Source organism: Chrysemys picta, chromosome 5 (genome assembly GCF_011386835.1).
Source record: "Chrysemys picta bellii isolate R12L10 chromosome 5, ASM1138683v2, whole genome shotgun sequence".
NCBI lineage: Eukaryota > Metazoa > Chordata > Testudines > Emydidae > Chrysemys > Chrysemys picta.
The window spans coordinates 73,774,930-73,787,699 of NC_088795.1; the positions used below are offsets into that span (position 1 = coordinate 73,774,930).

Below are 12,770 nucleotides of genomic sequence, written 5' to 3' on the forward strand. Positions count from 1 at the left end.
TCACTTTGAACTGTAACTGTCTTAGCCCTTGTCTACACTGCCATTTTACAGCACTGAACCTTTCTTGCTCAGGGGTGTGAAAAAACACGCTTCTCACGCTGGAAACTACTCCCCTCACGGGGGTGGGAGAGCGCTCTCCCAGCGCTGGTGCCGTGACTACACAGCCATGTTAAAGCACTGCCGCAGCAGTACTTTAACATTGCTAGTGAAGACATACCTTTAGCCATAGGCGCCGACTTCCCCTCTTTCCCGTGGGTGCTCGACCCCACTCCACCCCTTCCATGAGGCCCCACCTGTTCTCCGCCCCCATTCCAACTCCTTCCCCAAATCCCCGCCCCGGACGCGCCTCTTCCCTGCCTCCTCTCCTGAATGCGCCACGTTCCCGCTCCTCCCCACTTCCCCTTCAGGAGAGTGCTAATGCTGCCAAACAGCTGTTTGGTGGCAGCTGGGTAGGAAATGCTGGGAGGTAGGCGGAGGAGCGGGGACACGGCCCGCTAAGAGTGAGGGAGGCAGGGAGCTTGGCTGCCAGGGGGTGCAGAACACCCATTAATATTTCCCCGTAGGTGCTCCACCCACAGAGTCGGCGCCTATGCCCTTAGCCTCTGTACCTAGAGTATCTACAACTTTTCCTTTTCCTACCAGCCCTAGGAAAACACCCTTTCCCTTAGCCATGTGTCTCAGTGGTTATGGGGATGCACTAAGGTTAGTGTCTACAAGGCCACCCTGATAAGGCACCTACTGTGCTTGTCTCCAAGTTGCAGTACACCTGGCATTCCTGTTGACATCCGAGGGTGTTGGTGTACTAGACAGCCATAATAATTTAAAGAAATATACTGTACATATATGCTTTAAGAGTGTAGAAATTACCTCTGAACATATGCTAACTTAAGTTCCATTTTCTTGGGAGAATGCTATTTTTTTTTCCTGAGAGGTGTGTTAAGATTGCTGAGGTCAATACACATACAAGAGGCTCTAGAGGTCAATACACATACAAGAGGCTCTACGCATACAACAAATAGACACACCCTTGCTTATTGAACTATAATATGGAACTATTCACAAGAACAGAAGCATGTTTCTAGGTCCCTGCTGGCTCATCTCTGTTAAAGGGACATGCCAAGTAACTTAACTATTTACTGAACTCTCAGATCTTGCAACAAAGACTGCTTCCCAGCATTTGAAGATAATTAAATGAGAGAAACCTGATGGGGATTTGGATTGTGAGAATATAACAATGCAATGTTGCAAAATTCTCTACTCCTTGTGAATATAAGGAAGCAGATATATTGGAGTACGGCAGGTCTTTTAAATGAAATCAAAGATGACTAAGATTATTAAATTCCCAGACAAAATCTTTAAGGAGAAGTTACATTACAGTAATTTAAGGATAAAAAACAAAACAAACCTTATGAGAATATTGTTACAATTAAAAAAAACAAAACTCAAGCATTAGAACCCAGCAATTCTGACTAATGATTAAACTTTAAAAAACCCTAAACATTTGAAAGCATGAAACTGCACAGTTAAGGTCACCCAAACAATCTTAAATCTGCCCTAAGAGACTCCAGTTTCCCATCTTTCCTTTGTTCCTGTAATATCTACTTTGGAAAATGCTCTTGATGCAAAAATAATATACCTTACAAAGACCTTAAGAAGTGTGCAGAGAAGCAATTGTTCTCGTAGAGTGATTGTACCTCTGCCATCCTCCCATTTTCCTTCACTGTCTCCCTCTCCCATCAGAAGGTCATTAGGCTGAAAGAAATGGTTACAGACATCTTAAATGTGGAGGAGACAATGTACTGGAACAGCTTGCAGGGGGTGGTATTGAAAATGTGCCTCACAGTGCACTGATTTTTATAACTGGTTCCATACATATATGTCTCCATTATTAAGTGTAATGCTTAGTCACTCCAATACCCTTTACATGTAAGAGCTATAATTTCAGGATCTAAGAAGTGTGTATATATAGCTACACTAGAATTATCCTTAATATTCTTTGTATAATTGGTGACCCCTGGAGTCTTAGTGGAGAGTAGAAAATGCTTTCCTTCAGTAATCTAGTTATCCAACAAGGAATTTTTTTTAAGGATTTTTCTTTGTACAGTATATAGTTATAAAGGAGGCTGGAGTCAATGCAAACAACATACAATTAAAAGTAAGTCATTCTAGTTTGTGTGGTCACTGATGAGATTCACTTCTTTGGTGCACACCTCTTGCTCCCAGTTCCTCACACACACTTCCACTCCCTGGCTTGACTGGAGTGAGCCCTTTTATAGCATCAAAGGGGCCTTAATTAGAGTCAGGTGTTTAACTGCCTCACCTGACTCTTAGCAGGTTAATTGGAGTCAGGTGGTCTATTAGCCTGGAGCAGCTCTTGCTTCGGTCACTCAGGGAACAGAAAACTACTTATTAAGTGGCCAGTATATCTCCCTTCTGCTACTCCGCTGTTCCTAAGTGGTCTGGGTCTATCACAATGAATATGGCTAGATTTTTAAAATATATGTAAATGCCATAAATCTCTGTTTTGTTTTTCTGTTTTGATCACTTTACATAATCACCCATTATCTCCCTGACTTTAGTTGATTGTCAATCCTCTGACATGTCAGTCCCAAGTTCAGGTACTGGTTGGTGTTGCACTTGTAGATGTTGCAGGCACTGTGAGGTCCAGGGTCCATCTTATCAGAGGGGTCCAGAGCAGTCTAGATCTCAAAATAGCTTCTTAGTTCCAAGGGGTGGTCTGACTCCTGCTCACACTGGGGTAACAAGCTTAGCTATAAGGTTTCTGCTTTTCCTCCTGGCTGAGGTAACTATCAATGATTGGGCTGTAGAAGGTAGATGACTGAACTATCCGTTGGGCAGTCACTCCCTTCGCAATGGTGTGGTAGGTCCTTAAGTTGCCAAACTCGATGGTTTCGCAGTTGAGAATTGGGAAAACTGTCACTCGTTCTGTGAGGGGAACTGGATGTTCCCTCATCTCTCTCTCTCTGTTCCTTTTCAACTGACACCCCAGAGGGAGGGACTACCTCCTCTCTCCCAGCCATATGGTCCATGGGGTAAAGAACCAGTCAGAGCTCTCCTCTTTTGGAAAATCTGGGGCTGCTGCTTTAGTTCCTCCCACCAGCCTCCTCTCCGCGTAAGCAAGGTTTTCTTAGCAGTGGGACAGCAATGCTTCTGGGATGCATTTGGCCCTGGCAGGGCCCTGGTAAGTTTTACAGCCCCCCTTATGATAAGGGGTGTGTATATGTATATAATATATTGCGATTGCAACTACATAGACAATCAAGTCAAATGTATTAGTCTAGCTGTCTCTGTGACGGGGTTTGCTACTCATGGCTGGGGCGCCTCCTTGTAATCATCTGGGGATTAGCTCTAAACAGTGTAACTTGAGTTTTACTAACCCTAGGCTTATGTTGCAATGTAAACATATCCACAGTGTCTGCGCATTGGCTTCCCAGATAGAACCAACTAATTTGATGATCAAGTTGATCCTTGTCTTTACTTTCAGCAAGGTTTTGGTAAAATGTTCCTTGAAAATCAAGATGCACTCCAGTGTAACACCTAGGTTCCCAGCACTGGAATGTGATCCAGCCTGTGTCCATTCAAAAAGATGTTGAACTGCTTATTGGCCTTTGTGTGATATAGATGGAAGCAGCTGGAAACCGTCTCTTTGATACTAGGTTTAAGTATTCATCTCTTTCATGTCAGCATTCAGGACGACTTCTAGGTGACTGAAATCCTCGTCCTGTACTGCCAGACAGATGTAATCTACATAAATTAAACACCTGGCAGTGGTCTTGAGAAGGTCATTTTTGAAGAGGTTGAAAAGTGTTGGTGTTAGAAATGAGCCTTGAGATGGACCATTGTTTTGGGACCTCCAGGAGCTTGGAGTAAAACTTGGAACCAGCGGCTGTGACAGATATGGCATTTCCTGCTTTATCCTTGGGAGCCCTTATTTAAGTAAGTTTAAGTATCTTTGGGGTCCATTGTATTAAATGGAAAGTTTATGCATTATTGTGGGCCAGAATTGTGTGTAATCTCTCTAGGTGGGGAGATGTGATTCAAAGGACAATATTGAAAATATGCCAGGCAAGAAGGATCTTTTGGGACAATAAGTGTGAAGTTGATTTTCTGGGGCATAGCTAGGGAGAGGTAAATGCAAATTTCCCACTCCAGTTATACAAAAGCCTTACCTTTTGAAGCTATGCCCTGAGGAGTGAAACATTGTCTGCTGATTATTATTCCTTAAAACTTGAGATCCAAAGCCTGAGCTGTATAAAGAAATAGCTGATCTGTCCAGCCATTGTTCTGGTTCTGAATCTGAGACAGTGATGAACTTGTAACCATGCAGAAAACCCAGTTGTGGATTTTGAAGGACTGATACCTACCAGAGCCCAAGGATGGAGTTGGACTGACCTCACGTAAGCATTGTAGCATATGTGTAGGTTCTTTTATTTTTTTTAATATGTTTTCTCTGTAATGCTTGTACTTCAAGAATACAGGTACTGGTTTAGAAATCGCTGTGTGGTAACTTACAACTGTGGTAAATACACTAGTCATAGCCCTTGGAGAGAAAGCAAAGCTGTCTCCCACTGCCAGGGCCCTCCTCACTGCCAGAGTCTTTCCCTGTTGTGGGGAAAGGCTCCAGCAATGGGGAGCTGCTGGAACCTTTGCCGGTTGCTGGAGCCTTTCACTTCAGTAGGGAACGGCTCCAATTGTGAGGAGGTGATAGAGCCTTTCCTCACTGCCAGAATCTTTACCTGTGGTGAGGAAAGACTGTGGTGGAGGGAAGCAGCGTGAAAGGTGAGGCTTTCTCAGATGCCTCCTCCCTGCCAGAGCCTTTCCCCACTGAGGAAGTCTTTTCCAGCAGCAGTGAAAGGCTCCAGCAACAGGGAAACAGTGGGACGCTACACTGCTAAAAATAGCAGTGTAGACAGGAAGACATAGCTTGGGCAAGTAGAGAGCATGTGGGTATGTACTCACATACATACCCATGCCCTTCAAACATGCCTTAACTCTACTTGCCTAAGCCCTGCCTCACCGTTTACACTGCTATTTATACTAGTACTGGGGTTATGCGGGTATGTACTCTACATGCCACCAAAAGAAACATGCAGTGTAGATGTCCACTGAATCAGTGTGGCTTGCTGGAGATATCACAGTATAGACAGGGAACTGCCTTAAACAACCCAGTCAGGAGTGAGTGAGACCTGGGTCTCTCCCCAAGAGAAGTAATAGCTGGGAGCCAGAAAGCTTTAAGCAGGGACCACATAAAAGAAAAACAGATGCAGTTACCCTGAAACTCGGAGAGTGGTTTCTCAGTAACAGCTACACAACCAGGACAACCCACTTTGGTAAGATCAGTGATAGCTTGTATGTGGGTCTGTATGCCAGATTGTGTCATATGCAGCCGTAAGATCTAGAAACATTGCTCCTGTCTTCTACCTGGGCATGGAAGCCATTCTTGATGTAGATGCTGAGTGCCAGCATTTGATGAGACTTACTGTGGTTTGGCTGAAATCTTCTTGATCTACACTCAGGACATCATCAGCAGTGGGGCAATTCGTAGCAATGAGATGGGGAAGTAAATTATTGCAAATCGGTGGTCTTTCTTGGGTTTTGGCAGGGCTATTACTTTGGCTCCGCACAAAATCTTAGGTATGAGATGATCTAGCAGCCCCTTCAGGCCTTAGAGTCATAGAGTTTATTTTATTCCCCTGGATGACTCTAGATAGAAAGATGGCTAGCCTTTGTCTGCTAGTTATTTCAAAGTGCTTCGGGAATTCGGGGAAGATGTTATCAAGTCCATAGGCTTTATCTGTTTTCAGTGTTTACCGACCTTTCTATTTCATCTGTGGTGAAAGGCTGGAAGTCTTCTGTTTCAGGTATGCACTCTTTATATTGTGCTGCCATTTCTTCTGCACTTATCCTTCAAACTTTTTGTCCTGGTCTGCCTTTGCGACATTTATTAGGTGGGTAGCAAAACTATTTGGAGAAAATGGTGCTGTGCTGGAGGCTTCTGAGCAGCACAGAGTTTTCTGATTATGCCCAGGCTTTGCAGCTGGATCTTTACGCCTTTATTTCCACTGTGGCCTGCTCTCATCTGGCTCTTCTAAAAACATTCAAGCTGTCAAAAAGATATATGGTGATGTCTGGATCACCACTCTCTTAATATTGCTTGAGCAGTTCTGCCCACTCCTCATCTAGGCAGGGAATATAGGTCTTATAATAACCTCTTAGAATTGACTTAGTGGCAGCTTCATAAATGGCTATTGTGAATTGTATGTAAGATTCTTCCACAGACATGTGTGGGATACAGTGATGTAGTGGTCGGTGAATTGTGCAAAACTGGGCAAGTTTCTGATAGTTCCAGTGAGAGTTGTATTACTGCTTGCAATAGGTATAGTTACTCCAACTTCAGTAAGGATTGGACAATGTTGACTATGCAGGAAGTTTTTCAGTACACTGTTTGTAGCTTGAAATAGATGATTGCCTTTGCTGGTGATCCAGGTGAGGTCAGGGGAGTATCACAGAGGTCTGAGTTCGATGGGAGTGGTGCTCTGTCAACAAGATATACTCTAACATAGGTAGCCGATTTACTATGCAGAGAGTAACTCACACTCACCTTTGATGTTAACTTGCAGAAAAGGAGTTAACATGTGTTTCCTGAAGGCAGATTATATCCATGTTATGTTTGGAGGCTAGGAACTGAAAAATGGAGTGTTTAGCAGCTGAGAAACCTTCAATGTTTAGCTAAGGTATTTTCAGGAATGGGCCAATGTCCAATGGGTCAATGTTTCTTGATCATGGTTAAGATCACCGAGATCACTTGAAAGTCCATGCTGACTAGGATCTGAAAGATTTGGCCTGCTTGTTGCAGCTTTGGCATATATGATAGGAATGCACACAACCCATAGGATATGAAGTATATATCCGGGGTGTAATCCTGACCCATTGAAGTGAATGGGAGTTTTGCCACTGACCATAATGGAGTCAGGATTTCACTCCAAGTTTTATTGGGATGGATTACATCAGAGATGATGCATAACTGTTGATGGGGGAGGAGGGGTGGATGTGGGGAGAGGGCACAATTTAAAGGTTCTGTGGTATGCAGTGGGGTTCAAGGTAGGACATATAATCCCTGGCAGTAATCTGGGGGAGCACATGACCCTATCTGGATTCCATTAGGTATCCCCAAATCATAAAGTTGTTTCTGTTCTTTTTATAAACAGAACTGGTATAAAATGTTTAATCAAAATATAGGCCAGAAGATTTCCAAATATACAAGGGACAGTTAGTCACCTAACTCCAGTTGAAAGTCAATGGGCATTGGGGGCCTAAATCCCATCTATGCTTTTAAAAATCTACCCCATAGTTTTCTCTGTTCACTTACTAGAATTATGTAAACATTCTGTTTTGGGGAATAAGTTGATCTATTCTGTTCTGTGATGTGCCTGATTCAAACGTGCAAGTTCCCACAGCTGCTATGAAACAGTGGATATACAAAAGGTTAGCGGAGATGCAAAAAATGAAGTCTTGTCCCCAAATCAAAAGTGACCAAGCATGTTTTGGAATGGGATTGAACTAGGAAAATAATATATCAATAATCAGTTACCACAGTCCGTACATGTCCTGGAAATCATAACACTAAAAGCAGCATGAATAGGAAATGCTCTGAGCGGTACCATGTCTCCACACCAGGGCTGCCCAGAGGATTCAGGGGGCCCGGGGCAAAGCAATTTCGGGGGTCTCTTCCATAAAAAAAAGTTGCAATATTATAGAATATTATGTTATCGTGGGGGCCCCTGTGGGGCCCAGAGCCTGGGGCAAATTGCCCCACTTGCCCCTCCCTCTGGGCGGCCCTGCTCCACACAGCAACTCTCTAGATTTTCAATCTTTGATTATGAACTTGGTCCTGTAATATACTGTACATACAGATGACTGTTTGACACAGAAGTATTCTGTTTAAAGACATGCCACATTTTATAACCTATGAGGAACAAGAAATACCTGTTTTTAATACCTACTAATAACCTATTAAAATAACAAAAACATTTTTGTAGCTAGTGACATTTTTCCACCCCACCCTTAGTTTTGAAATTTGTCGTTGAAATCTCAAGTTCTCATACATCAAAGATTTTTGTTGCATTTTATACAACACAGTTATCAGGAAAACTTTTAAATAGCTTCAGCTAATAGCTTATTGAATTTCATAATATTATAAATGTAAATAGGATGCAAATTGTTTTACATAATACTTATATTTTCCCCCACGTGATTACAAAGACAGGACATTCTATGAATAAATGCTCAACACCTGCATATTAAAAATATTCATTTTGAAAACATGCCTTTTTAAAACTAATACACTGTCAAAAGCCAGGAGGGATGAATAAAAGAAAGACCAACCATACTGTATATTAAGAAGAGCTTTGCCTGAGTAAGTGGAAAAGTATCTTTTGATCTGAAAGATCTTTCCTCACTGATTTTTTTCGTAAGTAAATTACTGTATTATCATTCATATCATAGTCAGTTTCTTTGGAAACCTTCATTCAATGACCATTATCCATCTTTCAAGTGCTGCACAATTCTTGTGACAATTAATTTTTGCCTTTGATAAGCCAGCCTTCACAGCAAACTGTTTATAGCTCCCATTACTGTTAAATCACTTAGTTCTCCAAGAGCCCTAAGAAATGAATACATACAACTGCTCACTACTATTTATATGGAGTTTCAAGTTCAAAAATGCACGTATTTTTGGCACATTGAACAGTATCTTTTCTGGTTATTTTTTTAATAAGCTTTCACCACTTTTTATTTGTACCCATTCAGACTTAAGCATAATGGGCTCAGCTGGTGTAAATTGAGTCACTCCAATAAAGCCAAAGGAGCTATACTGATTGATACCAGAATCTGGCTCTCGTACACTACTGTCAGTTTTACCAGCCTTCACTCCAACTAATCTCCCAGCTGCCTTAACCACATCCACATCCTACTGTACCCCCCTGAATCACTTTCAATTACCTCCTTCTTAATACATAACCCTCAGTAATTCTTTCCTTCCAAAGCCTTCTAAATCCTTCTAGTATTTTTTTTTAAAACGTAACTAATTGTTAGAAGCATTTGTAGCTCTTTGAAATCATACTTCAGAATGTATTGTGGTATGTTGACTCTGAGGGCTAGAGTTTCTAAGCAGCTTTCAAAATAATGAGATTTGTGTGCAAGGCTCCCATGGACTGCTTGAAAGATTTACTCTTTATAGTTAAAAAGTTTTTAAAGAATCAGTTTCTTTGTGATGTTCTCTTGTAAACGATGTGCCAAAGCATGCAGTCTTTACAGTGAAGATTTTCCCCCAGATATTCCATTTTTTTTGTCATATATGCTGCACTTTTACAACAATTCTGCTTTTTAACATAAAGATGTAGCACCTTTTCATCTGATATACTATGTAGTTTTGATGGCAGACTTGCCTGCAGCCTGCTTTCAGACTTGTTGTATACACATTCCAAACAGGAGTCTGATTCTGTTTTCTCTGCACACCCAAAGTCCCCAATATCTTTGATAAGAATTTGGGCTATACAAAGAATATGTGAGGTACATGATGTGTTTCACATTGGCAAGCACTTGGATGGTGCAGGTTTTTATTATTTAACACTGGAAACGAATGTTGTGGTTATTGCACTGTGATATTTTACATTTATAGTGTGTCTTTAATTTCATAGAATCATAGAATCATAGAATATCAGAGTTGGAAGGGACCTCAAGAGGTCATCTAGTCCAACCCCCTGCTCAAAGCAGGACCAATTCCCAGCTAAATCATCCCAGCCAGGGCTTTGTCAAGCTGGGCCTTAAAAACCTCCAAGGAAGGAGACTCCACCACCTCCCTAGGTAACGCATTCCAGTGTTTCACCACCCTCCTAGTGAAATAGTTTTTCCTGATATCCAACCTGGACCTCCCCCACCGCAACTTGAGACCATTGCTCCTTGTTCTGTCATCTGCCACCACTGAGAACAGCCGAGCTCCATCCTCTTTGGAACCCCCCTTCAGGTAGTTGAAGGCTGCTATCAAATCCCCCCTCATTCTTCTCTTCTAGAGACTAAACAATCCCAGTTCTCTCAGCCTCTCCTCATAAGTCATGTGCTCCAGACCCCTAATCATTTTTGTTGCCCTCCGCTGGACTCTTTCCAATTTTTCCACATCCTTCTTGTAGTGTGGGGCCCAAAACTGGACACAGTATTCCAGATGAGGCCTCACCAATGTCGAATAAAGGGGAACGATCACGTTCCTCGATCTGCTGGCAATGCCCCTACTTATACAGCCCAAAATGCCGTTAGCCTTCTTGGCAACAAGAGCACACTGTTGACTCATATCCAGCTTCTCGTCCACTGTGACCCCTAGGTCCTTTTCAGCAGAACTGCTACCTAGCCATTCGGTCCCTAGTCTGTAGCAGTGCATGGGATTCTTCCGTCCTAAGTGCAGGACTCTGCACTTGTCCTTGTTGAACCTCATCAGGTTTTTTTCTGCCCAATCCTCTAATTTGTCTAGGTCCCTCTGTATCCGATCCCTACCCTCTAGTGTATCTACCACGCCTCCTAGTTTAGTGTCATCTGCAAACTTGCTGAGAGTGCAGTCCACACCATCCTCCAGATCATTAATAAAGATATTAAACAAAACCGGCCCCAGGACCGACCCTTGGGGCACTCCGCTTGAAACCGGCTGCCAACTAGACATGGAGCCATTGATCACTACCCGTTGAGTCCGACGATCTAGCCAGCTTTCTATCCACCTTACAGTCCATTCATCCAGCCCATACTTCTTTAACTTGGTGGCAAGAATACTGTGGGAGACAGTATCAAAAGCTTTGCTAAAGTCAAGAAATAACACATCCACTGCTTTCCCCTCATCCACAGAGCCAGTTATCTCATCATAGAAGGCAATTAGGTTAGTCAGGCACGACTTCCCCTTCGTGAATCCATGCTGACTGTTCCTGATCACTTTCCTTTCCTCTAAATGTTTCATAATTGATTCCTTGAGGACCTGCTCCATAATTTTTCCAGGGACTGAGGTGAGGCTGACTGGCCTGTAGTTCCCCGGATCCTCCTTCTTCCCTTTTTTAAAGATGGGCACTACATTAGCCTTTTTCCAGTCATCTGGGACCTCCCCCGATCGCCATGAGTTTTCAAAAATAATGGCTAATGGCTCTGCAATCTCACCCGCCAACTCCTTTAGCACCCTCGGATGCAGCGCATCCGGCCCCATGGACTTGTGCACGTCCAGTTTTTCTAAATAGTCCCGAACCACTTCTTTCTCCACAGAGGGCTGGTCACCTTCTCCCCATGCTGTACTGCCCAGTGCAGCAATCTGGGAGCTGACCTTGTGCGTGAAGACAGAGGCAAAAAAATCATTGAGTACATTAGCTTTTTCCACATCCTCGGTCACTAGGTTGCCTCCCTCATTCAGTAAGGGGCCCACACTTTCCTTGATTTTCTTCTTGTTGCTAACATACCTGAAGAAACCCTTCTTGTTACTCTTAACATCTCTTGCTAACTGCAACTCCAAGTGTGATTTGGCCTTCCTGATTTCACTCCTGCACGCCTGAGCAATATTTTTATACTCCTCCCTGGTCATTTGTCCAATCTTCCACTTCTTATAAGCCTCTTTTTTGCGTTTAAGATCAGCAAGGATTTCACTGTTTAGCCAAGCTGGTCGCCTGCCATATTTACTATTCTTTCTACACATCGGGATGCTTTGTTCCTGCAACCTCAATAAGGATTCTTTAAAATACAGCCAGCTCTCCTGGACCCCTTTGCCCTTCATGTTATTCTCCCAGGGGATCCTGCCCATCTGTTCCCTGAGGGAGTCAAAGTCTGCTTTTCTGAAGTCCAGGGTCCATATTCTGCTGCTCTCCTTTCTTCCTTGTGTCAGGATCCTGAACTCGACCATCTCATGGTCACTGCCTCCCAGGTTCCCATCCACTTTTGCTTCCCCTACTAGTTCTTCCCTGTTTGTGAGCAGCAGGTCAAGAAAAGCTTTGCCCCTAGTTGGTTCCTCCAGCACTTGCACCAGGAAATTGTCCCCTACGCTTTCCAAAAATTTCCTGGATTGCCTGTGCACCGCTGTATTGCTCTCCCAGCAGATATCAGGGTGATTAAAGTCTCCCATGAGAACCAGGGCCTGCGATCTAGCAACTTCTGCTAGTTGCCAGAAGAAAGCCTCGTCCACCTCATCCCCCTGGTCTGGTGGTCTATAGCAGACTCCAACCACGACATCACCCTTGTTGCTCCCACTTCTCAACTTTATCCAGAGACTCTCAGGTTTTTCTGCAGTATCATACCGGAGCTCTGAGCAGTCATACTCCTCTCTTACATACAACGCAACTCCCTTAAAAAACATCTTGAGATTTGCTGATCTCAAGATGTTTTATAAAGATTAAGTATCACTCCCATTTTAAAGATGGGGGAAAACGGAAGTACAGAGGGGTTAAGTGATTTGCCCGAAGACAGAGCAAGTCAGTGGAAGAGTTGGGAACAGAATCTATTTTCCAGACCCCCTGCTGTAGATATTAGACTTTCTCACTCAATTGAAAGTTGCATAGTAAAGTTGAATGTCATGCCTGTCATGAGTTACGTGATTTTCATGTTTGATTTATTTTATATAGTATGTCCATGACTTTTGACATTATGGGATTTTTCAGATGATGATGGGCCACATTCTGCCACTGTTACTCCAGTTCATAAATATCTTACTTTACAAAACAGTCCCACTGACTTCA

At 43.1% G+C, this 12,770-nt stretch overlaps 2 protein-coding genes across 16 annotated transcripts in view; one reads left to right on the plus strand and one right to left on the minus strand.

Moving 5' to 3' along the window:
• LOC101938927 (uncharacterized) overlaps positions 1-12,770 on the minus strand; it is a 220,700-nt gene that overhangs the window by 182,334 nt on the left and 25,596 nt on the right. For 2 of the 15 annotated variants that reach the window (XR_010601415.1, XM_065596594.1), the window contains exon 3: positions 1,637-1,752. The exons of the other annotated variants lie outside the window; for them this stretch is intronic. The gene's annotated coding sequence lies outside the window, so the exon portion shown is untranslated. The remainder of the gene's footprint in view (positions 1-1,636; positions 1,753-12,770) is intronic. 15 annotated transcript variants of the gene reach the window in all.
• The window catches only part of LOC135983682 (uncharacterized), a 175,859-nt gene that overhangs the window by 94,183 nt on the left and 68,906 nt on the right, over positions 1-12,770 (plus strand). The window lies entirely within an intron of this gene.